Here is a 27,452-nt window from a genome sequence, read left to right on the forward strand (position 1 = left end):
AGGCCTCCTGGGGAGAAACCCCTGGCAGCCAACAGGGCCAGGAGACGAGAGGCCCAGGCCCCGCCCCTTTGGTGGTGGGGAGCCTTGGTCTCCGCATAGATGCATCTAGACGGGGAAACCGAGGCCTGGGCCCCGGTGCCCCAGCCACACGGTGGCAGCTCAGAGTTCTGCAAGAGTCACCGCCCCACCCCGGGTCTGCCTCCAGCAGGCATGCCCCTCCCTTGAGCGTTTATCCTCCCTATTTAATTTAATTGATTGATTGATTTACTGAGATGGAGTCTCGCTAAATCCTCCCTATTTAATTTAATTAATTAATTGATTTACTGAGATGGAGTCTCGTTACCCAGGCTGGAGTGCAGTGGCGCGATCTCGGCTCACCGCAACCTCCACCTCCCGGGTTTAAGCGTTTCTCCTGCCTCAGCCTCCCGAGTAGCTGGGATTACAGGTGCTCACCACCACGCCCGGCTAAAATTTTTTTTTTTTTTTTTGTATTTTTAGTAGAGATGGCCTTTCACCATGTTGGCCAGGCTGGTCTCGAACTCCTGACCTCAAGTGATCCACCAGCCTCGACCTCCCAAAGTGCTGGGTTTGCAGGCGTGAGCCCCAGTGCCGGGCCTCTCCTCCCTATTTTTTTTTAGGGGGGCTCTCCTGGCTTTGGAGGAGGCCAGGTGGACAGAGAGAAAGGGATGCTGGATAAGGGGCCTCATGGGAGCCACCTGACCTTCAGGGACTCCAGGCAGCTAAGTGCTCACTTGCCGGCGGCCATCCAGTCCTGAGCCCACCCAGTGTTCTCAGACCTCGTTTGGGGGCCCCTAGAGCTGGCTGCAACCCCCCCCCATGAGGAGTCCCTAGGGTGCGAGAAGTGGGAGACAGGCAATGTTTATCACACGCTAGCTGGGACTTTTGCCAGAGGGCACGGGGAAGATGCAGGACCCTGCTTCCACTAGCAGGAGGCTGAGCTGGGCAGAGGGAAGCCTGGAGCTGGGAGCCTCTTTCCTTCCCATTGTGGGGGCGCCTGCCTGCCAGAGGAGTCTGCAGGGAACACAGCAGCAGAGATGAAGTATTAGTTCCTGGATCCGGCCATGCCTGAAACCCAACATTTTACATCTGGTTCCTTTTTACTTTTTTTTTTTTTTTTTTTTTTTTTTGAGACTAAGTCTCATTCTGTAATCCAGGCTGGAGTGCAGTGGCAAGCAATCTCGGCTCACTGCAACCTCTGCCCCTCGAGATTCAATCGATTCTCCTGCCTCAGCCTCCTGAGTAGCTGGGATTACAGCACCTGCCACCAAGCCCAGCTATTTTTTGTATTTTTAGTAGAGACGGGGTTTCACTATGTTGACCAGGATGGTCTCCATCTCTTGACCTCGTGATCCACCCGCCTCGGCCTCCCAAAGTGCTGGGATCACAGGTATGAGCCACCGCGCCCGGCTTCAGTTCCCTGTTGTGATGAAGCCACTTAGAATCCTTCTGCCCCTCGAACATGACCAGCAGGAGGTTCTCTTTGGTCCTCTGCTTGCCCCTCTATAAAACTGGAAGGGTCTTTATCTCAATGGGCTCAGCATGTTTGCTTAGCAGAGCCCTGGCCTGATATTTACTGAGCAACTACTATGCAACCATTACTCCAGGGCTCCTCAGAGCAGCCATGACTCAGCTTCTCGCAGCAGCCCCAGGGATCAGGACTGTGTTATGCCCCATTTCACAGCTCGGTTTCATTCATTCATTTAAGAAGTTAGAGTTGGCCGGGCACGGTGGCTCACGCCTGTAATCCCAGCACTTTGGGAGGCCAAGGTGGGTGGATCACAAGGTAGAGAGATCGAGACCATCCTGGTCAACATGGTGAAACCCCGTCTCTACTAAAAATACAAAACATTAGCTGGGCATGGTGGCGCGTGCCTGTAATCCCGGCTACTCGGGAGGCTGAGGCAGGAGAATTGCTTGAACCCAGGAGGCAGAGGTTGCTGTGAGCCGAGATCGCGCCATTGCACTCCAGCCTGGTGCCTGGTGACAGAGTGAGACTCAGTCTCCAAAAAAAAAAAAAAAAAAGTAATTAATAAAAAAGTGTACAGTTGAGACTGGGCATGGTGACTCACGCTTGAAATCCCACTGTTTTCAGAGCCCGAGGCAGGAGGATCACTTGAGCCCAGGAGGTTGAGGCTGCAGTGAACCGTGATTGCACCATTGCACTCCAGCCTGGGTGACAGAGAGGGACCCTGTCTAAAAAAAAAAAAAAAAAAAAAAAAAAAAAGTACGATTCAGTGGTTTTTGTACAATCACAAGCCATCACTCATACCTAATTCTAGAACAGTTTTCTCTCCACAAAAAGAAAACCTCATTCCGTCAGCAGTCACCCCCCACCTCCCTCCCCCAGCCTCTTGCAGCGACTCCTCTGCTCCCGGGCTCTGTGAACCCGCCTGTTCTGGGCATTTCATGTCAAAGGAATCATACGATACGTGGCCTTTTTGTCTGTTCTTTGGTGAGAGAAACTCAGATGGTTTTGAAATCCATCCTCGTTACTGCGTGTATCAGGGCTCCCTTCTTTTTGATGGCTGAGTAGCAGTCTGTTGTGTGCCTGTGTCCCGATTTATTTATCCCCTCGGCCATCGATGGACGTTTGGGTGCATTCCAGCTCTCCGCCGCAGGGCAGGGCTGAGTGTTGGTGTACAAGTTTTGGCGTAAACACCTGTTTTCAGTTCTCTCCGTGGATACCTAGGAGCGGAATCACAGGGTCGTATGGTGATTCTATGTTTAACTTCTGGAGAAACTGCCGAACTTTTCCATACAGCGGCTGTACCATGTCACACGCCCTCCAGCGAGGCGTGAGGGTTCAAATTTCTCCACATCATCAACACTTTTACCCCTTCCTTCCTTCCTTCCAACCTTTCTTTCCTTCTTTCTCTTTCTTTCTGCCTTGCCTTGCCCTGCCTTGCCCTGCCCTGCCCTGCCCTGCCCTGCCCTGCCCTGCCCTGCCCTGCCCGGCCCTGATGGAGTCTTGCTCTGTCACCCAGACTGGAGTGCAATGGCGCGATCTCAGCTCACCACAACCTCCGCCTGCTGGGTTCAAGCTATTCTTCTGCCTCAGCCTCCTGAGTAGCTGGGATTACAGGCACGCGCCACCACGCCCAGCTAATTTTTTGTATTTTTAGTAGAGACGAGATTTTACCACGTTGGCCAGGCTGATCTCGAATATTTGGCCTCCCAAAATGCTGGGATTGTTATTTTTTACTTTTTTTTTTCTTCTTTTTTTTTTTTTTTTAAGAGACAGAGTCTCCTTCTGTTACTAGAGTGCAGTGATGCAATCATAGCTTGATGCAGCCTCGAACTCCTGAGTTCAAGCGATCCTCCGACTTCAGCCTCCCCTGTAGCTGGAACTATACAGGCACACACCACCACACCTGGCTAATTGTTAAATATTTTTTGTATAGACAAGATCTCACTATGTTGTCCAGGCTGGTCCTGAACTCCTGGGCTCAAGTGATCCTTCTGGCTCGCCCTCCCAAAGTGCTGGGTATTAGAGGTGTGAGCCCCCGTGCCTCGCGTCTCTCTCTCTCTCTCTCTCTCTCTTTTTTTTTTTTTTTTTTTTTAAGACGGAGTTTCACTCTTGTTACCCAGGCTGGAGTGCAATGGCGCGATCTCGGCTCACCGCAACCTCCGCCTCCTGGGTTCAGGCAATTCTCCTGCCTCAGCCTCCTGAGTAGCACGTGCCACCATGCCCAGCTAGTTTTTGTATTTTTAGTAGAGACGGGGTTTCACCATGTTGACCAGGATGGTCTCGATCACTCGACCTCGTGATCCACCCGCCTTGGCCTCCCAAAGTGCTGGGATTACAGGTGTGAGCCACCGCGCCCGGCCTGCCTCGCGTCTCTTTAAGCCTGGCCTTTGCAGAAGAAAAGGTACATTTTATGGAGTCGGGTTGATCTATTTTCCTTTGCCGGCTTGTGCTCTGGGTGCGCTACCTAAGAATCCTCCTGATCTTGATAAACCCCTCTGCGGGAACCTCTACCCGCCCTCCCCGCCCCTTCCCCCTCCTTCCCCAGGTTGGGGCACCTGTGTCTGGCTCCCTCCCCGAGTGAATCCGAGGCCTCTATCAATGTTTAATAACGGAACAGACAGAACGTTGGCAGGGGCGGGGAAACCCCACCCGGCCCCAAGCACGACGCGTCCCCACAAGCTGTGCCGCGATCACGCAGGGCCCCGCTTTCCAGGTGGGGAAACTAAGGCACAGGAAGATTGGGATGGGGCCGCGACCTGCCAGGGGCCCAGTGGCCTGAGGTCAGGAGTTCGAGACCAGCCTGGCCAACATGGTGAAACCCCGTCTCTAGTAAAAATACAAAAATTCGCCGGTGTGGTGGCGGACGCCTGTCATCCCAGCTACTCGGGAGGCGGAGGCAGGAGAATCTCTTGAACCTGGGAGGTGGAGGTTGCAGTGAGCCGAGATCGCACCACTGTTCAATAGCCTGGGGGACAGAGCCAGACTCCATTTCAAAAAAAAAAAAAAAAAAACAATGCTGGAACTTTTCAGCCTCAGCCTCCCAAAATATTTGTGTCGTCTTTCTAACTTTGTCTATCTCATTTCTCATCTCTCTCCCTGTGTCTCTCTGTCTCATCTCTCTGTCTCACTTCTGTCTCTGTCTTTCTATCTCTGTCTCCCTGTCTCTCTTTCCCTGGTTCTCTCTGTGTCTCTGTCTCTCTGTGTGTCTCTGTCTCATCTCTTTGTCTCTGTCTCTTCCGTCTATCACTCTGTGTCTCTGTCTCTTACTGCCTCTGTCTCTTTGTTTCTCTGGTTTTTTTGTCTTTTTTTTTTTTTTAATTTTTTTTTATTTATTTTTGGAGCCAGAGTCTCACTCTGTCGCCCAGGCTGGAGTGCAGTGGTGCAATCTTGGCTCACCGCAACCTCCGCCTCCCGGGTTCAAGGGATCTTCCTGCCTCAGCCTCCCAAGTAGCTGGGCCTACAGCTCCCTCTCCTGCATCATGCCCGGCTAATTTTTGTATTTTTGTAGAGGAGAGGTTTCACCATGTTGGCCAGGCTGGTCTCGAACTCCTGACCTCAGGTGATCCACCCGCCTCGGCCTCCCACAGTGCTGTGATTACACCGTGCGCCACGGTGCCCGGCCCCTGTCTTTTTCTCATCTCTCTCCTTATCTCTCTGTCTTTCTTCTCCGTCTCCTGGTCTCCTTTCTCTCCGTTTCTCCTTGTCTCTCAGTCTCTCTGTATCTCTGTCTCATCTCTCCCCATCGCTCCTGCCTCTCTCTGTCTCTGCTTTTCTCTGGATCTCCTGTGCCTCTCCCTGCCTCTGTCTGTCTCTCAACCCAGCCCTAGGCTCTTCCAGGTGGGGCTGTGCCAACTGGGTTAGCCAGGCCTGGCCGGTGTCTGCTGCCCAGACCTTCTTAGGCGACCCAGATGCCAGCCGCCCCCACCCTGCCCTGCCGGCCCCTGCACCCGGCCCCACACGAGATGCGTCTCCACGGACACATCCCCAGGGACCTCAGGGGGCTCCTCACACGCTGTTTGAACGACCCAAGCCACATAAGAGTCCTTCCACAGCCCGCAAAGCCCAGCAGCTCAGCATCTACCACCCCCTCCCATTTTAATGCATTTATTTATTTGAGATGAAGTCTCGCTCTGTCACCCAGGTTGGAGCGCAGTGGCGCCGTCTCAGCTCACTGCAGCCTCCTCCTCCCGGGTTCAAATGATTCTCCTGCCTCAGCCTCCCGAGTAGCTGGGACTACAGGCGTTCGCCACCACACCTGGCTAATTTTTGTATTTCTAGTAGAAACAGAGTGTTACCATGTTGGCCAGGCTAGTCTTGAACTCCTGGCCTCAGGCAATCCAACCACCCCGGCCTCCCAAAGTGCTGGGATTACAGGCGTGAACCACTGTGGCTGGCCCCACTCCCATTTTTAGGTGGGGAAACTGAGGCTTATTCCTGAAGAGTCTGGTGCAGATGGCCCAGCCCCAGTGGCATCACGGTCACCCTGGTCTAGCTGGCGGGCTCTGTGGCTTTCTGGCTGTCCCAGGCCTGCCGTCCTAGGGGCTTGTCCCATAAATGGTCAGTCCAGAAGGTTCCACCCTGGCATACCGGACAGCGGGGCAGCCCACCTCCAGAGCTGGGTTTCCAGCAGACGGTCTGGCGGGAAGCGGGGCCCCTTCCCTGTGGCCTTGGCTGCTGCCTGGTGTAAGTCAGGGATGGGGACCAGAGGTGACGTTTAGGGCGGGGCTTTGGGCTCAGGCTTTTTTTTTTTTTTTAAAGGTATATAAACTATTAACAGACAAAGCCTACAGACTGACTTATTTTATTTTATTTTATTTTATTTATTTATTTATTTTTGAGACAGAGTTTCTCTCTTCTTGCCCAGGCTGGCGTGCAATGATCTCGTCTCACCGCAACCTCCGCCTTTTGGGTTCAAGCGATTCTCCTGCCTCAGCCTCCTGAGTAGCTGGGATTACAGGCCTGCGCCACCACGCCCGGCTAATTTTCTATTTTTAGTAGAGACGAGGTTTCTCCGTGTTGTCAGGCTGGTCTCAAACTCCTGACCTCATGATCTGCCCGCCTCGGCCTCCCAAAGTGCTGGGATGACAGGCGTGAGCCACCACCCCCGACTAAGTTTTCATGTTCTTAGTAGAGACGGGGTTTCACAGTGTTAGCCAGGCTGGCCTCGAACTCCTGACCTCGTGATCCTCCCACTTCAGCCTCCCAAAGTGCTGGGATTACAGGCGTGAGACGCCACGCCCGGCCCAGACTTACTTCTTCTTAGACACGCGCACGGTCCGGCCACAGTGGCCAGTGGCCTTGGCGTGCCAGCCTCAGACAGGAAGGCCCCAGAAGGGACGCAGCCCTGTATGGCCCCAGATCTTCTTCGGTCACTCCAGGTCTCACGGTGCTGGTTGTCCAGCTCGGGCAACAAGCAGGACAGCAGCTGACCAGCCCCTGGCTCTGTTTTGCATCCTTTCTGTCTTTCTGTCTGTTCAAGAACCAGTCTGGGACCTGGGACGGGTGTGGATTCTGCATAACGGTGATCGCGCGGTCCACCTTATCCTCAGTGAGTTCTCCCGCCCTCTAGGTGAGGTCCGTGTCGGCTTTTCTCAACCCCACGTGTATCTTCTGTCCACACCCTTTACGGCGGTGACGGCGAAGGCTATTTTCTGCCGCCTGTTGGTGTTGGTGTTTACTCATAAGATATGCTGAAACTGGCTGGGCGCGGCGGCTCACGCCTGTCATCCCAGCAGTTTGGGAGGCTGAGGCGGGCGGATCATGAGGTCAGGAGTTCGAGACCAGACTGGCCAACATGGTGAAACCGCGTCTCTGCTAAAAATACAAAAATTAGTCTGGCGTGGTGGCACATGCTTGTCATCCCAGCTACTCCGGAGGCTGAGGCAGGAGAACTGATTGAACATGGGAGGTAGAGGTTGCGGTGAGCTGAGACGGTGCCACTGCACTCCAGCCTGGGCGACAGAGCGAGATTCCATCTCAAAAAAAAGAAAAAATAGGAAAAAAAATCAGATAGAGAGATGGAAGGTCAGGTTGCATCAGGAGGAAGCTGGTGGCCGGATGGCGGGGAGTAGGGGGGCTCCCTCCCGCACCCTGGCCACCTCTGAGCACCCCCCCACCCCATTTCTTCCAATCTCTCCTTTACCGGGATCCCTCTGCTGTCAGTCTCGTCGGCTTCCTCCCCGTGAGACGGGCTCACACCAACGTCCCTGAATCTTCTTCCTCCAGCCATCCACCATCAAAATGACTCCCACGCCGGGCGCGGTGGCTCACGCCTGTAATCCCAGCACTTTGGGAGCCTGAGGCAGAAGAATCACTTGAACCCAGGCGTTCAAGACCAGCCTGTGCCCCATAGCAAATTTTTTTGTCTCTACAAAAAAATTAAAGAACAGTCAGGGCCGGGCGCGGTGGCTCACGCCTGTAATCCCAGCACTTTAGGAGGCCGAGGCGGGTGGATCACGAGGTCAAGAGATCGAGACCAGCTTGGTCAACATGGTGAAACCCCGTCTCTACTAAAAATACAAAAAATTAGCTGGGCATGGTGGCGCGTGTCTGTAGTCCCAGCTACTCAGGAGGCTGAGGCAGGAGAATTGCCTGAACCCAGGAGGTGGAGGTTGCGGTGAGCCGAGATCGCGCCATTGCACTCCAGCCTGGGTAACAAGAGCGAAACTCCGTCTCAAAAAAAAAAAAAAAAAAAAAAAAAAAGAACAGTCAGGCGTGAGAATGTGCGCCTGTAAGTTTGAGGCTACAGTGAGTTCTAATCACACCACTGTACTCCAGCCTGGGTGACAAAGCAAGACCCTGTCTCAACAAAATAAGCCAGGCGTGGTGGTGCGTGCCAGTAGTCCCAGCTATTCGGGAGGCTGAGGCTGGAGGATCGCTTGAGCCCAGGAGTGCTGGGCTGTAGTGCACTATGCCGATCGGGTGTCTGCACTAAGTTTGGCATCAATATGGTGACCTCCCGGGAGCGGGGGACCACCAGGTTGCAAAAGGAGGGGTGAACCGGCCCAGGTTGGAAATGGAGCAGGTCAAAACTCCCATGCTGATCAGTAGTGGGATCGCGCCTGTGAATAGCCACTGTACTCCAGCCTGGGCAACATAGTGAGACCCTGTCTCTAAAAAATAAATAAATAAATAAAAATAAAATAAAACAAACAAACAAACAAAACAAAATAAAAAGGTTTATTTTGTTATATTTTGGTGTGTAACTCCGTGACCCACGTGGAGTTTTGCTGGTGTGAAGTAAAGAAGCAATATTGTTTTCAACAAGGTCTCCCATTTCCCAGATCCTTTTATGGGCTGGCCTCCCCTCCCCACTGCTGGGACAGACTCTCTTTCTGGAACAAAATCCTGACCTGCATAGGGCTGTCTGTGAGCATTTAATCCGAATCCATTGGTCAATGTGCTGCTTTCTGGGCCAGTATTTTCCTGACTTAATTACAGGCTTTGTCGTGGGTCCCAGTATCTGGTATGACAGGTAGTACCGCCCTGTTCTTCTTCCGTGATGTCCCAACTATTTGCAACCCTCTGCTGCTCCAGTTAAATGTTTGAAGCACCATATTGAGTTCCAGGGAAAGCTCTGTCATGATTTTAATTGGGATTATGTTGAAACTACAGAGAGGGAAATTAATTTATTTGTTCTCTCACAGCTTTGGAAGCTTGAAGTCTGAAATCAGGGTATCTGCAAGATTGGCTCCTTCTGGTGGGTTGGGATAATTAAATGAACTAATCAGCATCTTTATGAGCCTCAACCTTCCTGTCCATGAACATGGTATGCCCATCTCTTTAGCCTCATTAGTCTCTGTGTGTGTGTGTGTGTGTGTGTGTGTGTGTGTGTGTGTATGTGTGTGGTTTTCTGAGAGACAGAGACACTAAGTCCTTTTTTTTTTTTTGAGATGGAGTTTCACTCTTGTTACCCAGGCTGGAGTGCAATGGCGCGATCTCGGCTCACCGCAACCTCTGCCCCCTGGGTTCAGGCAATTCTCCTGCCTCAGCCTCCTGAGTAGCTGGGACTACAGGCACGCGCCACCATGCCCAGCTAATTTTTTGTATTTTTAGTAGAGACGGGGTTTCACCATGTTGACCAAGATGGTCTTGATGTCTTGACCTCATGATCCACCAGCCTTGGCCTCCCAAAGTGTTGGGATTACAGGCATGAGCCACCGCACCTGGCCCAAGTCTTTTTTTTTTTTTTTTTGAGATGGAGTCTCACTCTGTTGCCCAGGCTAGAGTCCAGTGGCATGATCTTGGCTTAAGCGATTCTCCTGCCTCAGTCTCCTGAGTAGCTGGGATCACAGGTGCACACTACCACACCTGGCTAATTTTTGTATTTTCAGTAGAGATGGGGTTTCACCATGTTGGTCAGGCTGCTCTTGAACTCCTGACCTCAGGTGATCCACCCACATCGGCCTCCCAAAGTGCTGGGGTTACAGGCGTGAGCCACCGCGCCCAGCCAACGCTAAGCCTTTACTGGGGAGAATGTCCATCCACCTTCCCTCACCACAGAGGATCAGACACACTCAGTGTGACGTATGGTGGCAGGTTTTAGCTGGTACTTGTCTTCTGAAGCAGGTGGCAGTCAGGAACCCCCCAAGTAGAGGTAGCAATCTGTAAACTAGGTGGCAGGCTTTTTGGGTGCTATCAGGAATAGAAGCAAGTCCGAGTGGATTTCTCTGGAGTTTTCCTTCTCCATGTCCCATCCCAAGGGAAGGCCCCCGCTGGCAGTGGCACAGTGAGTCCATTCAGGACAGTGAGAATGTCACAGAATGGCTTTCAAACATCGCCCTTGAAGCCGAAGCCAAGGCTGGCATCCACCCCCAGCCCATACAGCTCATTGATTGGCGTGGGCTCTGGGGGCATTTCACCAAGCAAAAGAATGTCCCTACCGGGTGCAGTGGCTCACGCCTGTAATCCCAGCACCTTGGGAGGCCGAGGCGGGGAGATCACAAAGTCAGGAGTTTGAGACCAGCCTGACTAAAATGGTGAAACCCCGTCTCTACTAAAAATACAAAAATTAGCCTGTAATCCCAGCACTTTGGGAGGCCGAGGCGGGCGGATTACAAGGTCGAGAGATCGAGACCCTCCTGGTCAACATGGTGAAACGCCGTCTCTACTAAAAATACAAAAAATTAGCTGGGCATGGTGGCGCGTGCCTGTAATCCCAGTTACTCAGGAGGCTGAGGCAGGAGAATTGCTTGAACCCAGGAGGCGGAGGTTGCAGTGAGCCGAGATCGTGCCATTGCACTCCAGCCTGGGTAACAAGAGCGAAACTCTGTCTCAAAAAAATACAAAAATTAGCCAGGTGTGGTGGCGTGCATCTGTAGTCCCTGCTACTAGGGAGGCTGAGGCAGGGGAATCGCTTGAATCCGAGAGGTGGAGGTTGCAGTGAGCCGAGATTGTGCCACTGCACTTCAGCATGGGCGACGGCATGAGATTCTGTCTCTCACACACACATAAAATAAATAAAAGAATGCCCCTTTCCTGACAATGGGTCACCAGCATGGTATAGAGTGGCTCATTGGGTCTTTTGGGGTCAGAGATGCTTGGCTGGTGACCAAAACGCTTGGGATGTCAGCACAGAGCAGGTACTGTCTTCTCCATCATTCCCTGGGCCACGGATGATCAGGACAGCAACGTCCTGGATGTCGATGTGAAGGGTATGCCTTGGCAATGACTGTGGGACAGCTGGGCCCAGGAAAATCCGTAAGTTGGTCCATGCCGGTGCTCATGAATCGATTCCTCACCCATGGCCTGGGCACCCTCCTGGTGGGGGAGTTTGCTGTATTTGCCATGACCTCAGACCCTGCAGCCCATGGAATTAAGCCACTGCGTCCCCAGCAGGTGGGTCCTGGACATCCATCCTGCATCATTAATCTCTCTCTCTTTTTTTTCTTTGAGTTCCCATGCTATCGCCACTTCTAAACTGACTGCTTTAAGGCTGGGGGTGGTGGCCCATGCCTGGAATCCCAGCACTTTGGGAGGCTGAGGCAGGGGGATCGCTTGAGGCCAGGAAGTGAAGGCTGCAGTGAGCCATGACGGCACCACCGCCCTCCAGCCTGAGTGACAGACCCTGTCTCCGTAATAAATAAATACATTGACTGCTTTCTGCTTTTTTTCTATGTTTCTCTAATGCTATGCTCACATGTTTCACGAATGCTTTGTATACAGTGAGTTAATGCTTATAACTTAAAACACATGTGTGCTTTATTTGGCAGCAAGGAAAGGAACACGCACACACGTACCCGGATAGCTAGGGTGTGTAGCAGGAGACCAGAGCTGCAATCATAGCGTGCGTTTTCCAAAACAGAAGGCTGTGTATAAAGCATTTGGACTTCTTTTCTAATTTTTTTTTTTTTTTTTGAGACGGAGTTTCGCTCTTGTTACCCAGGCTGGAGTGCAATGGCGCGATCTCGGCTCACCACAACCTCCGCCTCCTGGGTTCAGGCAATTCTCCTGCCTCAGCCTCCTGAGTAGCTGGGGTTACAGGCACACGCCACCATGCCCAGCTAATGTTTTGTATTTTTAGTAGAGACGGGCTTTCACCATGTTGACCAGGATGGTCTTGATCTATCGACCTCGTGATCCACCCGCCTCGGCCTCCCAAAGTGCTGGGATTACAGGCTTGAGCCACCGCGCCCGGCCTGACCCCATCTCTTAAAACAAAAATAAAAACAACCAGAAAGAACTCATTAGCCTTGCACAGTGGCATGCACCTAGAGTCCCAGCTACTTGAGAGGCTGAGGCAGGAGGGTCACTTGCACCTGGGAAGTCCAGGTTGCAGTGAGCTGTGATCTCACTACTTTAAAAAAAAAAAAAAAAATTAAGGATAAAAGACACCAAGGCGAAGGCCAGGGGCGGTGGCTCACACCTCTAAGCCCAGAACTACTTTGGGAGGCTGAGGCAGGCTGATCACGCGAGGCCGAGAGTTCCAGACCGGCCTGCCCAACGTGGTGAAACCCTGTCCCTACTAAAAATACGAAAATTAGCCGGGCATGGTGGCGAGGGCCTGTGGTCTCAGCTACTTAGGAGGCTGAGGCAGGAGAATCGCTTGAATCCAGGAAGCGGAAGTTGCAGCAAGCCAAGACTGCGTCCTTGCACTCCAGCCTGGGCGACAGAGAGAGACGCTGTCCCCAAAATAGTGACAATACTAATAATAAGGATAAAAAGGGGAAAAAGGTGGTGTCACGGGTCACCGTGAGACCTCAGCAAGCGGTTTTGCCCCCCTGAACCTCTGCGTTCCTGCCTGTAAAATGGGGATGTTTACAGAGCCAGCCTGGTGGGGCTTTTGTGGCCGTGACTGTCATCCCAGCCCTGGTTCTCGGTCCTGAGTGGGCTCAGCCAGGTGACCCGAAGCTCTGCTCTGTGCTTCCCCGCCCCACCCAGCAGCCCAAGGCCAAGTCTCGTTGCTCTCGCTCTGCCACGTGGAACAGGAGGACCTACCTGGCCAGCAGCTCGGGAAATTCCAGGGCAGAGGTGGTGTCTGGTTTTGCGGCCTCATCGATCATCCTGCTTCCCCCTCCCCCGGGCCTTGCGTCCTTTCCCCAGAGTGGGCAGGTACGATGCCATTTCTGCCTAACTTGCCAGGCGACCCAGGCTGTCCCAAACTTATCTTCAGCCTTATCAACTGAGCTGGCAAATTGTGAAAAGAGCTGGAGGTGGCACGAAGACAGCCTCTGGAATCGTCACAGTGCCTCCCACCCAGGGCCTTTACACGTGCCGTGCCCTCTGCCTGGGATGCTCTGCCTCCTGCTTGTAGCTGCAAACCTCTGCCTTCAGGACTCAGTCAGGGGATCACCTCCACCAGGAAGTCCTCCTGGATGGACCCTACAATTCACTCATTTGAATTCATTCATTTGAATGAATGGGGACAGGGTCCTGGCAATGAGTATCTCCCTTTGGTAGGTCTTGTCTAGATTTTATATACTTTTTTTTTTTTTTTTTTTAAAAGATGGGGTTTCACCATGATGGCCAGGCTGGTCTTGAACTCCTGACCTCAGGTGATCCACCCACCTCAGCCTCCCAAAGTGCTAGGATTACAGGCGTGAGCCACCATGCCCGGCTTTGTTTTTTTTTTTTTTTTTTTTTTTTTTTTTTTAAAGAAAACGTCTTGGCCAGGTGTGATGGCTCACACCTGTAATCCCAGCACTTTGGGAGGCTGAGGTGGGTAGATCATTTGGGGTCAGACGTTCAAGACCAGCCTGCCCAACACGGTGAAACCCCGCCTCCACTACAAACACAAAAATGAGCCAGGTGTGGCGGTGTGTGCCTATAATCCCAGTCCCTTGGGAGGCTGAGGCAGGAGAATCGCTTGAACCCAGGAGGCAGAGGTTGCAGTGAGCCAAGATTGCGCTAATGCAGAGCAGCCTGGGCGACAGAGTTGAGTCTGTCTCAAGAGAGAGAGAGAGAGAGAGAGAGAGAGATAGAGAGAGAGAGACACAAGGTTTTGTTCTGTCCTCCCAGGCTGGAATGCAGTGGTGTGATCACGGCTCCCTGCAGCCTTGATCTCCTGTGCTGAAGTGATTCTTCTGCCTCAGCCTCCCCAGTTCGGGGCTACAGGCATGCGCCATCATGCCTGGCTAATTTTTTAATTCTAAGATTTGTGTGTGTGTGTGTGTGTGTGTGTGTGTGTGTGTGTGTGTGTGTGTGATGAGGAGGCTTCATTACAGGGGTACCAGGTTTAGCAAATACGCATCCAGGCCCCTGTTAACTTTGAATTTCAGAGAAACAACGGTCTTCCCTGCTTTCTGCTTTGCGGAATGCCACAGAAGGGTAATGCACAAACAGCTGAAGTTGATTTGGCTTTCCAAGGTTAGGCCACATCCGGCAAGCACCTCCTTGCTGTGTTACGACGTGGAACAGGCATCACGTGGTCAGAGGGACACGGCAGAGAGCAAGGGAAGCCACAGACAGCCTTTTCTTTTACATTTTTATTTATTTTTACATTAAAAAAAATCTGCCGGGCGCGGTGGCTCAAGCCTGTAATCCCAGCACTTTGGGAGGCCGAGGCGGGTGGATCACAAGGTCGAGAGATCGAGACCAACCTGGTCAACATGGTGAAACCCCGTCTCTACTAAACATACAAAAAATTAGCTGGGCATGGTGGCGCGTGCCTGTAATCCCAGCTACTCAGGAGGCTGAGGCAGGAGAATTGCCTGAACCCAGGAGGCGGAGGTTGCGGTGAGCCGAGATCGCGCCATTGCACTCCAGCCTGGGTAACAAGAGCGAAACTCCGTCTCAGAAAAAAAAAAAAAAAAAAAAAAAAAAAATCTGCCAGGCGCGGTGGCTCACGCCAGTAATCCCAGCACTTTGGGAGGCCGAGGCGGGTGGATCACCTGAGGTCGGGAGTTCGAGACCAGCATGGCCAACATGGTGAAACCCCGTCTCCACTACAAATACAAAAATTAGCTGGGCGTGGTGGTGTGCGCCTGTAGTCCCAGCTACTCGGGAGACTGAGGCAGGAGAATCGCTTGAACCAGGAGACAAAGTTGAAGTGAGCTGAGATCGCACCACTGCACTCCAGCCTGGGCGACAGAGTGAGATCCTGTCTCAAAAAGAAATGTAAAGACAGGTTATTACTCTGTTGCCCAGGCTGGAGTGGTGCTTAGCTCACTGCAGTCTTGACTTCTTCCCAGGCTCAAGCCACCCTCTTGCCTCAGCCTCTTGAGTAGCTGGGACCACAGGCCCACACTACCATGCCCAGCTAACTTTGTTTCTTTTTGTAGAGTTGGGAGTTCGAGACCAGCCTGACTAACATGGAGAAACCCCGCCTCTACTAAAAACACAAAAATTAGCTGAGCGTGGTGGCGTGTGCCTATAATCCCAGCTACTTGGGAGGCTGAGGCAGCCGAGAGGCGGAGGTGGCCGTGAGCCGAGATCACGCCATTGCACTCCAGCCTGGACGAGAGCAAAACTCAGTCTGAAAAAAACAAAAACCAAAACGTGATGGATTAATGAAGCTGCGAAATGAGACCCTGACCCCACTGGTCCTGGCCTCCTAAAGAGGAGTCTTCTGGCCTCATCCCTAGCCTCCTGGCCCCAGATCGCACTGTGTGGGCAGCCTCTGGACCTCGCTTGCCAGGGGAGGAGCAGAAGCCCCCGCTCAGTTACTTGCACACCGGCTTCTCCCACAAAGTCCTGACATCACAATTTCAAGTGCCCTTTCCTTCCAGACTCCAGGCCTGGAAAGGTCTTTATTCTGGCCACTTCAGCCCATTGCATAGAAGGCATTCCAAGGTTAGAAGGGATCCCATCCCTGTGTCCAGGGGGAGCATGTCCCTCCTCTGCTCACACACCCTCCATGGCTCCCTGTTACCCTCAGGAGAAAGTCCAGCTCCTCAGCTCAGCGGTCGCAGCCCTGCCTGAGTGTGGCTGTGTGGAGGCAGCACAGCCAGGGGTGAGCAGAAGGAGAGTATCACCAGGATCGTGGGTCCCAGAGCCTTCAGGCTTGCCTCATTCCCCACCCTGGCTACAAGTGGCTGCGGGAGAGAAGCCCGGCTTGCCAGGACCTCAGTACCCTGTAAGCACCTGGACAGGGGCCAATCCCACCCGCCATCTGGACTCGGGTGTCTGGAACTAGGGCTGACTCATCCCCTGTAAACAGCCGGTCTCCTGTCACTGTAAACAGCTGGCATCTAGAGACGTTGTCACAGTGCCCAACTCGCGGTGTGACTTCTCTGTGACCCCATACTTTGCCATCGGCCTGTCACTCGATACTTGGTAAACAGTGTCCTGAGAGTGGACAGTAGCTGGTGGTGAGCGCGGTGCCAGGGCCCCGAGGAAGGGCCGGACTTAAACCCAGACCGGACACCTGATCAGCCATCAGCACTTGCTGTGTTCTGATACTTTGTAAAAAAAAAAAGACTAATCCTGATACTTGCTACTTGTCAGTGATCAAACCCTGTTAGCCATAAACCTGTCCTCATATTTTATCAGCTGGTAACTTTAAACAAAGCTCTGATACTCTGTAAACACAAGTCGTGACACTTACGACCCGTCAGGGGTTGGCAAACTTTAGCTTTAACCATGACCCCAAAACAGGATTCACTATTTCCCCCACCCCCACCCATTTTTGTTTTGTTTTGAGATGGCGTCTCACTCTGTCGCCCAGTCTGGAGTGCAGCAGCGTGATCTTGGCTCACTGCAACCTCCACCTCCCCGGTTCAAGCTTATCTCCTGCCTCAGCCTCCGAAGTAGCTGGGACCACACCCAGCTAATTATTGCATTTTTAGTAGAGACGGGGTTTCACCTGGCCATGGCTCCTTTTTTTAGAGACAAGATTTCACTCTGTCACCAAAGCTGGAGTGCAGTGGTGAGATCATAGCTCACTGCAGCTTTGAACTCCCAGGTTTAAGCAATCCTCCCACCTCAGCCTCCTGAATAGCTGAGACTACAGGCATGGGACACCATGCTCAGCTATTTTTAAAAATTTTTCTGTAAGGATCGGGGTCTCCCTATGTTGCCCAGGCTGGTCTTGAAGTCATGGCCTCAAATGATCCTTCCATCTCAGCTTCCCCAAGCACTGGGATTACAGGTGAGAACCACCATGCCTGGCCTACATTTTAAAATGACTGAAAAACTACCGCAGGAGACTATTTCATGACATGTGAAAATTACATGGAATTCACACTTCAGTGTCCATGAACAAAGTTTTCCTGGGATACAGCCATGCCTGCTTATTCGTGTACTGTATATGAATGCTTTCATTTTTAAAAAGTTTTTTTAAAGGTGGGGTTTCACCATGATGGCCAGGCTGGTCTTGAACTCCTGACCTCAGGTGATCCACCTGCCTCGGCCTCCCAAAGTGCTGGGATTCCAGGCGTGAGCCACTGTGCCCGGTGAATGCTGTCAAACGGCAGCAGAGTAGAGTAATAATTGCAAAAGAGACTGTGTAGCCTGCAAAGCTTCAAATATTTCCTATCTGGCTGTTTATAGAAAATGCTTGCCAATTCCTGATCTAAGCTCTTGGGCAGTCACTGTTCTTTGTACTGAATTTAATGCCCTGGTAATAGTCAATGGTCCACAGTGTTCACATGTGACACAAACTGTGAATCTCTTTACTTTGTGAAAGTCCTATTCTGACGGGCGTGGTGGCTCATGCCTTGTAATCCAGAACTTTGGGAGGCAGAGGCTGAAGGATTGCTTGAGTCCAGGAGTTCGAGACCAGGCTGGTCAACATGGTGAGACCTGTTTCTATGAAAAATTTAAAACAAAAAACAAAAAACTTAGACAGGCGTGGTGCTGGGTGCCTGTAGTCCCAGCTACTCGGGAGGCTGAGGTGGGAGGATTGCTTGAGCCCAGAGGCTGAGGCTGCAGTGAGCCGTGATTGCACCACTGTACTCCAGTTTGGGCGAAAGAGCCAGATACTGTCTCTTAGCAACAAAAAACAAGTCATCTTCAGCCTGATGTTCTGACGTGATTAATGCAACAAACATTTGGTTCTGACCGTAGTTAGTGTGTCCTGGGATTATGTCAGGGGTCAGTACTGGGAAACATAACCCAGATGAGACCCAAAGAGTGACTGAGAATCAGGCGAAGGAAAAATGCTCTCGCCACACTCAGGCAGGGCTGCGACCGCTGCGCTGAGGAGCTGGACTTTCTCCTGAGGGTAACAGGGAGCCATGGAGGGTGTGTGAGCAGAGGAGGGACATGCTCCCCCTGGACACAGGGATGGGATCCCTTCTAACCTTGGAATGCCTTCTATGCAATGGGCTGAAGTGGCCAAAATAAAGACCTTTCCAGGCCTGGAGTCTGGAAGGAAAGGGCACTTGAAATTGTGATGTCAGGACTTCGTGGGAGAAGCCGGTGTGCAAGTAACTGAGCGGGGGCTTCTGCTCCTGCCCTGGCAAGCGAGGTCCAGAGGCTGCCCACACAGTGCGATCTGGGGCCAGGAGGCTAGGGATGAGGCCAGAAGACTCCTCTTTAGGAGGCCAGGACCAGTGGGGTCAGGGTCTCATTTCGCAGCTTCATTAATCCATCACGTTTTGGTTTTTGTTTTTTTCAGACTGAGTTTTGCTCTCGTCCAGGCTGGAGTGCAATGGCGTGATCTCGGCTCACGGCCACCTCCGCCTCTCGGCTGCCTCAGCCTCCCAAGTAGCTGGGATTATAGGCACACGCCACCACGCTCAGCTAATTTTTGTGTTTTTAGTAGAGGCGGGGTTTCTCCATGTTAGTCAGGCTGGTCTCGAACTCCCAACCTCAGGTGATCCGCCCGCCTCGGCCTCCCGAAATGCTGGGGTTACAGGCATGAGCCACCGCACCCGGCCTCCATCAGATATTAATTGAGCAGTTACAGGGGGTGGGCCCTTGTCTTCTGCCTCCCCGTTCCTGGCTCCCTGCATCTTGTGCGGACCCTGCACTCTGATTTCTCACAGTGAATTTTTTCTCATATTCTTTCTTTAGAGGCCGGGTCCAGTTCTGCTGGGGTGCAGTGGTGCAATCACGGCTCACTGCAGCCTCAACCTCCTGGGCTCACGTGATCCTCCACTCCAGTCTCCCCAGTAGCTAGGACCACAGATGTGTGCCACCATGCCAGGCTAACTGGTTTTTTTTTTTAATTTTTAGGAGAGATAGGGCTTCACCGTATTGCTCAGGCTGGTCTCAGACTCCCGGCCTCAAGTGATCCTCCCATGTCAGCCTCCCAGAGTGCTTTACACAGCCATAAGCCACTATGTCCGGCCAGTACATTTATGGAGCACCTACTGCATGCTGTGACCCACCCTCTTGGAGCTCCCAGTGCAGAGGGGAGGTGGAAGACAGTCCCTGAACCTGCCAATTGTAATCACGAACTGTGAAATGCAAGGAAGGGACTGAAAGGAGCTGGGAGAGAGAGTGGGGCAGCTTTTGTGAAAGAGGTGAAAGGGGCCGGGCCCGGAGACGCACGCCTGTCATCCCAGCCCTTTGGGAATCCCAGGCAGGTGGATCACTGGAGGTCAGGAGCTCCAGACCAGCCGGGCTAACATGGTGAAACCCTGTCTCTACTAAAATACAAAAATTAGCTGGGTGTGTTGGTGAATGCTTGTAGTCCCAGGTGTCAGGAGGCTGAGGCAGGAGAATCGCTTGAACCCGGGAGGTGGAGGCTGCAGTGTGCCGAGATCACACCACTGCACTCCAGCCTGCAAGACTCCCTCAAAAAATTAAAGAAAAAAAAAAAAAAAAAAAAAAGGCTGGGCATAGTGGCTCACGCCTGTAATCCCAGCACTTTGGGAGGCCGAGGCGGGTGGATCACCTGAGGTTGGGAGTTCGAGACCAGCCTGGCCAACATGGAGAAACCCTGTCTCTACCAAAAATACAAAAAATGAGCCAGGTGTGGTAGTGTGTGCCTGTAATCCCAGCTTCTCTGGAGGCTGAGGCAGGAGAATCACTTGAACCTGGGAGACAAAGGTTGCAATGAGCTACGATCGTGCCACTGCACTCCAGCCTGGGCGGCAGAGAACGACTCCGTCTCCAAAAAACGAAACAAAAACAAAAACAGAAAACAAAAAGCTAGCTGGGCATGGTGGCTTCTGTTTGTACTCTCAGGTGGCTGGGAGGCTGAAGCAGAAGGATCGCTTAAGCCCGGGAGGTCGAGGCTGCAGTGAGCTATGATTGCACCACTGCACTCCAGCCTGGACAACAGATCAAGACCCTGTCTCAAAATAAATAGGTAAGTGAAGCCGACATCGGCAGCGGAATCAGGGCTGACCCGGGTTTCAGAGGCCTTGGGGCCACCAGACAGGCTGGAGTCAGTCCCAGCACACAGCAGTCGCCGCTGCTGACGGACACACAGGCTTAACTCTTAGACCCAGACTCCAAAGGGCTCCACCCAGCAGACCGTCTGCTTCCCACGTCGGCTGAGACGCACAGATCCACACGTGAGCACAGGTAACGGGAGTGTGTGCACACGCCTCCAGCAACTCCACGGGCGGCCGGACACGCGCGCGCGCACACACACGCGCACACAGGCGGCTCCACCGATATTCCAGGCCGCCTGCAAACACACAAGCACGTGTGTCTCCCTCCACTGCCCGAGCGCGCGCGTCACGTGGAGACTCAGGAAGCGCAGCTGGGGGCTCCCTCGAGAGCCGGTTTCCTGTTTTCAAAGAGGCTGGGAACTGCTGACAGGCACGTTCCGGGTGAGCCTACCCCTCCCCCGCTGCCTCGGCGCCCCCCTGCAGCCCCACAGACGCTGCACCCACTCTGTGCCCAGTCCTCACCTTGACGTCCAATGAAGTCAAGCTCCAGATGAGGAAACTGAGGCTCAGAGGGGTGCTGTCATTTGCACCGGTCACACGGGGAGGAAGGCATTCCTTTGCCTGGAATGCCTTTCCCTAGTTCCCTGGTGAACTCCTCTTCACCCATCAAAGCCCCAACTCCAATGTCCTCTCTTTCTGCAAGGCCTTTCAGGACCCTCCAGCCCCCAGCCTTCCCTCTGGCTCCACCTTGACTCCACAGGGATCAGGGGTTGTGTGAGTCCTGCTCTGCTGTTCACCAGCGTCTTTGGGACTCTGATCCACTGCTGTCATCATGGGTCCAAAATGGTTTTCCTTACTTCTAGGCCTTCTTCCAGGAAGTCTCCAAACTTGTAGTGTGATTGGCCCAGCCGCAATCACAGACCAACCCCTGAACCAACCCCTGTTGTCTGTGATAACAAAAGGCTCTAATTGGCCAGGCCTGGTCACAGGACCACAGAGGGACCCAGAAAGTGTACCTGGCTCTACCTGAGGCAGGGGGCAGGGCACCATGGCTCACGCCCGTAATCCCAACACATTGGGAGGCCAAGGAGGGCAGATTACCTGTGGTCAGGAGTTCGAGACCAGCCTGGCCAACATGGCAAAACCCTGTCTTTACTAAAAATATAAAAATTACAGCAGGGCACGGTGACTCACGGCTGTAATCCCAGCACTTTGAGAGGCCGAGGCGGGTGGATCACCTGAGGTCAGTAGTTCAAGACCAGCCTGGCCAACATGGTGAAACCCTTTCTCTGCTCAAAATACAAAAATAAGTCAGGCATGGTGGCGCGTGCCTGTAATCCCAGCTAGCTGAGGGGCCTGAGGCAGGAGGATCGCTTGAGCGATTTGGGAGGCGGAGGTTGCAGTGAGCGGAGATTGTGCCACTGGACTCCAGCGTGGGCAACAGAGTGAGACTCCCTCTCAAAGAAAAAAAAAATTAGTAGGGCGTGGGGGAAGGCGCCTGTAATCCCAGCTAGCTGTGAGGCTAAGGCAGGAGAATCGCTTGAACCCAGGAGGCGGAGATTGCAGTGAGCTGAGATCACGCCACTGCACTCCAGCCTGATGGGCAGAGTGAGACTGTCTCACAATTAAAAAAAAAAAAAAAGCAGGGCAGGTAGAGACTCCCAAGACCCCTGTGCTAAGGAATTAAGGATCCCTTGGCCTGTCCCATCTTGGCTGGGGGGCCTTGGGCAAGCCACTGGTTCCCGATGCCTCAGTTTCCCCACTTGTCCATCAGACCCAGCAGAGTTGAAGTGTGTAAGCGCAGGGGTCCAGCCCCTTCCTAACTGTTCTTGAGCTGAGGCCTTCTGCCCCCCCACCCATATGCTCATCTTTTATTGTTGTTTTCTGTGGATCCTCCCAGATCGGGCCGCCCAGTCCAGATCGGGCCGCCCAGCCCAGCGTGGCAGGCACTGATGGCCGCCGGCTGAGTCACCATTTCCTCCTGGCCCCCTGCCTGGGCCTGATGCTTTCTGGGGACTTTCCTGAACATCAAAAACAAGGCGGGGAGGGGTGACTCCCGGGTGGGGAGGCGGGGGCAGAGACGCATGTGTTTGGATGTGTTTGTGTGTGCCCTGGCATGGGTTCAGAGCCCACGCCTGGACCCTCCTGTGGGATCCAGGCCGTAACCGCATCCCCCAGGAGTTGGGGGGCTCCACATGTGAGCACCCCGTGAATACCACGTGCCCGGCTGCTTGTGCCCAAGTTCACTGGCTGGTTTCTGAGTTGCTGACGGGCTTCTGTGTGTGTGTGTGTGTGTGTGTATTTGTGTGTGTGTTTGTGTGTGTGTGTGTGTTTTTGTATTTGTGTGTTTGTGTGTGTTTGTGTGTATTTGTGTGTGTTTGTGTTTGTGTATTTGTGTGTTTGTGTATTTGTGTATTTGTGTGTTTGTGTATTTGTGTGTGTTTGCGTGTTTGTGTGTATTTGTGTGTTTGTGTGTATTTTTGTGTGTGTGTGTTTGTGTGTATTTGTGTGTGTGTTTGTGTGTATTTGTGTGTGTTTGTGTATGTGTTTGTGTGTATTTGTGCGTGTGTGTTTGTGTTTGTTTGTGTGTTTGCGTGTATTTGTGTGTTTGTGTGTATTTGTGTGTGTGTGTATTTGTGTTTGTGTTTGTGTATTTGTGTTTGTGTGTTTGTGTGTATTTGTGTGTTTGTGTATTTGTGTGTTTGTGTGTATTTGTGTGTTTGTGTGTTTGTGTGTATTTGTGTGTGTGTGTTTGTGTATTTGTGTTTGTGTGTGTGTATTTGTGTGTTTTTGTGTGTGTGTTTGTGTGTGTGTGTGTGTGTGTTTGCGTGTTGTGTGTGTACATCCTGACCGCCCTGTGCCTAAGTGACAGAGAGACCCAGCCCCTGGCTTGAAGGGTGCATACGAACTGCAGCCGCCCTGCCCTCAATGCCCGCTTCCATCAGAAAGGTGCAGCTGGTGAAGGGAACTCCTTGGGTCAAGGCAGGGGCCTTGGAAAATCCCGGCGTATTGGGGTGCAAGGGTGGTGGAGGCAGGGTGGGGTAGGTCGGGAACTGGGGAGCCACATGGGTGAGGCTGGGCAGGCTGAGCTTTGGCAGGAAAAGATGTCAACTGTAAAAATCCTCACTGAAGCGCCTACTGTGTGTTCGGGGCGCTGGCACACAGTGGGGCCTCGGTGTCATAGACACCACAGCAACAAACAAGGTCATATGTAACCCTGGGAAGGGTGGGGCGGACCAGGAAGTGAAATGCACTGGGGCAGCAGGAGGGGAACTCAGGGGTGCCCTGGCTTGGGGACAGAAGGGACATGCTGAGGAGGTGACGTGAGGGCTCAGATGTGTGGGCGGAAGAGGTCTCGGGGAGTTCAAGGGAGACACAGTGCCAGGTGGCAGCCACAGCCGGTGCAAAGGCCCTGAGGTGGGGAGGGGACAAACTGGCAGAGGGGCTCTGGCCTCATCCAGGAAGGTCTAACTGATCCCAGCAGGACGGGGAGCCATCAGGAGGCTGTGCTGGTGAGGTCACCAGGACAGCCTGTCCTGTAACTGGAGCTCAGCAGGAATGTGTCCCCCTCCCGCCCCGCCCCCACCCCCGCCCCACCCCCGGTGCTCTTTGCTTGGGACTGAATGTGCTGGGAGGAGAGGCTGGCGGTGGCGGGGCCTGGACCAGGGAGGCTGGAGGATTCCTGAACAGTGGCAGGCGGGGCTGGGCTCCCTGCCAGCGTGGGCGGGAAACAAGCAGCAGGCTCCCTGCCTGTCTGTCACCCCCTGCCCCCCAGCTGGCCAGGCCAGGGCAGGAGGCGGAGATGGGGAGAGAGTCAGGGACCCAGAGGGACAGGGAGATGGTGGCCCAGAGAGATAGCGAGAGACTCAGAGACGGGGGTCACAGACAGGAGCACAGAGACAAGAATACTGAGACAGACACAGAGACGGTAAACAAGAGAGACATTGAGAGAGACAGAGAGACAGAGATGGGAAAGAAAAGACGATGAGACTCAGAATAGGCAGAGACATTGAGAGACGGAGGCCCCGTGTCTGACTCTGCATGGGGCCATGTCTGACTCTAGGGGGTCTCGGGAGCAAGTACAAGGGGTGACACAGCCACCCGCTCAGAATCTTCATCTGGGCCTGGTGTGGTGGCTCACGCCTGTAATCCCAGCACTTCGAGAGCCCGAGGCAGGTGGGTCATCTGAGATCAGATGTTCGAGACCAGCCTGACCAATATGTCGAAACTCCGCCTCTACTAAAAATACAAAATTAGCTGGGCATGATGACAGGCACCTGTAGTCCCAGCTACTCGGGAGGCTGAGGCAGGAGAATCGCTTGACCCTGGGAGGCAGAGGTTGCGGTGAGCCAAGATCGCACCACTGCACTCCAGCCTGGGTGACACAGAGGGACACCGTCTTAAAAAAATAAATAAAACTAAACATCAGCTTGGAGTGTTTGAGTAGCAGCCAGGGAGGGAGGGGGAGCTAGAGGGAGAGGTGGGGGGGGCGGGTCTTGTGGGCCTGAAGAGGGTGGGGTTTGTTGTTGTTATTATTATTATTATTTGAGAGAGATTCTTGCTGTGTCGGGCAGGCTGGACTGCAGCCTAGACCTTCCCACCTCTGCCTCCTGAGTAGCTGGCATCATAGGCACATGCTACCAGGTCAGACTAATGCTTATTTTTTTTTTTTTTTTTGAGACGGAGTTTCGCTCTTGTTACCCAGGCTGGAGTGCAATGGCGCGATCTCGGCTCACCGCAACCTCCGCCTCCTGGGTTCAGGCAATTCTCCTGCCTCAGCCTCCTGAGTAGCTGGGATTACAGGCACGCACCACCATGCCCAGCTAATTTTTTGTATTTTTAGTAGAGACGGGGTTTCCCCATGTTGACCAGGATGGTCTCGATCTCTTGACCTCGTGATCCACCTGCCTCGGCCTCCCAAAGTGCTGGGATTACAGGCTTGAGCCACCGCGCCCGGCCCAATGCTTACATTTTTTTTTTGTAGAGACGAGGTCTTGTTATGTTGCCCAGACTGGTCTCAACCCCCTGGCCTCACCTGATCCTCCCATCTCAGCCCCCCAAAGTGCTGGGATTATAGGCATGAGCCACTGCGCCTGGCCTTATTTGTTTTTATTTTTATTTTTGAGATGAGTGTGCAGTGGCGCCATCTTGGCTCACCGCAACCTCCCTTCAGGGTTCAAGCGATTCTTCTGCCTCAGCCTTCCAAGTAGCTGGGACTACAGGCACGCGCCACCACGCCTGGCTAATTTTGTATTTTTAGTAGAGACGGGGTTTCACCATGTTGGTCAGGCTGGTCTTGAACTCCTCACTTCAGGTGATCCACCCGCTTCGGCCTCCCAGATTGCTGGGATTACAGGCGTGAGCCACTGCACCCGGCCCTGATTTCACATTTGATAGAAATTCATCACCTGCCGGCACGTGCCTGTGATCCCAGCTACCCGGGAGGCTGAGGCAGGAGCATCGCTTGAACCTGGAGGCGGAGGTGGCGGTGAGCCGAGATTGCACCACTGCCACTCCAGCCTGGGTAACAAAAGTGAAACTCCGTCTCAAAAAAAAAAAAAAAAAAAAAAAGAAAGAAAAAGAAATTGGTCACCTGCCTTTGGGTTCCCCGGCCCCTCCCTGTGTTCGGGAAGTTTCCTGAATTGGCACTGCCTGGGCCGGCTTTATCCTGGTTGTTTGTTGGTCGTCTGAACCGGAAAGTTCTCCTGTCGGTATCAAGTTCCCCATAGTTGCAGACTCAGGGTCCCGAGGACACAGGGCGTCTTGTCCTCCCGCGGCCGCTGGGGGGAGTCTTTCTGCCGCGCGGTACCCACATCCCTCCCGGAATAAACACCTTCGACTCTCTGTTTGGGCACATGGGTCTGGAAACTGATACCTTACACCTTGCACACCCCGGGTGACAAAGAACGCACTTCCTGCTGAGACTGTCAGCTTGGACGCTGGTGACTGCGCTGTGGAAGCTTCCCCTCCGCCTGGCGTCAGGGAGCTCCCGAGAATGCCATGCTCCAAGCTTGATGCCAGGTCAAGGGAGGACCAGGGTAGCAGGAAAGGAGGGCTCACCGTCCAGCCAGAGGAAGGGGGAGATCGAGGACTGGGGCAGGGGGTGGGGGGTGGGGGGTCTCCCAGGGTCTCAGATGACAAGGCTCGGACACAACGTGACCTGCCTGCAGATCTAACTTTTAGAAGAGATGGGGTTGCCTGCCTGCCTGCCTGCCTGCCTGCCTGCCTGCCTTCCTCCCTCCCTCTCTCTCTTTCCTTCCTTCCTTCCTTCTTTGAACACGTGTGTCCTTAGCAGCAAGATTCACCGTAGCCAAGCCGTGGAAACAATCCAGATGTCCATCCTCGGCTGAGTGGCTAAACACAACGAGGTCCGTGCACACAATGGAATATTATTCAACCAGAAAAAGGAATGAAGTTCTGAGACACGATACAATGTGGATGAACCCCGAAAACATGCTGAGTGATAAAAGCCAGACACAAAAGGCTGTATGAGTCCATCGATACGAAATGTTCAAAATAGGCAAATCCATAGTGGATTTGTGGATAAGTGGTTGCCCGGGGGTGGGTGGGGGGATGGGGATTGATCGTGAATGCCTGAAGGGACGGGGTTTCCTTTGGCAGGGATAGAAATGTTCTGGAAATAGGCCGGGCGCGGTGGCTCAAGCCTGTAATCCCAGCACTTTGGGAGGCCGAGGCGGGTGGATCACGGGGTCAAGAGATCGAGACTATCCTGGTCAATACGGTGAAACCCCGTCTCTACTAAAAATACAAAACATTAGCTGGGCGTGGTGACCCCTGCCTGTAATCCCAGCTACTCAGGAGGCTGAGGCAGGAGAATTGCCTGAACCCAGGAAGCGGAGGTTGCGGTGAGCCGAGATCGCGCCATTGCACTCCAGCCTGGGTAACAAGAGCAAAACTCTGTCTCAAAAAAAAAAAAGAAATGTTCTGGAAATAGATGGTAGTGATGGTTGCGTAACAGTGTAAATAGCTGGGCACAGTGGCTCACGCCTGCCATCCCAGCACTGTGAGAGGCTGAGGCGGGAGGACTGCTTGAGCCCAGGAGTTCGAGACCAATCTGGGAAACGAACGGAAATCTTGCCAATACAAAACAAACAAGGCCGGGTACGGTGGCTCATGCCTGTAATCCCAGCACTTTGGGAGGCTGAGGTGTTCCAGACCAGCCTGACCAACATGGTGAAACCCTGTCTCTACTAGAAATACAAAAATGAGCCAGGTGTGGTGGCGCGTGCCTGTACTGGGGAGGCTGAGGCAGGAGAACCGTTTGAACCCGGGAGGCG

Source organism: Saimiri boliviensis, chromosome 14 (assembly GCF_048565385.1).
Source record: "Saimiri boliviensis isolate mSaiBol1 chromosome 14, mSaiBol1.pri, whole genome shotgun sequence".
NCBI classification, from domain to species: Eukaryota; Metazoa; Chordata; class Mammalia; order Primates; family Cebidae; genus Saimiri; species Saimiri boliviensis.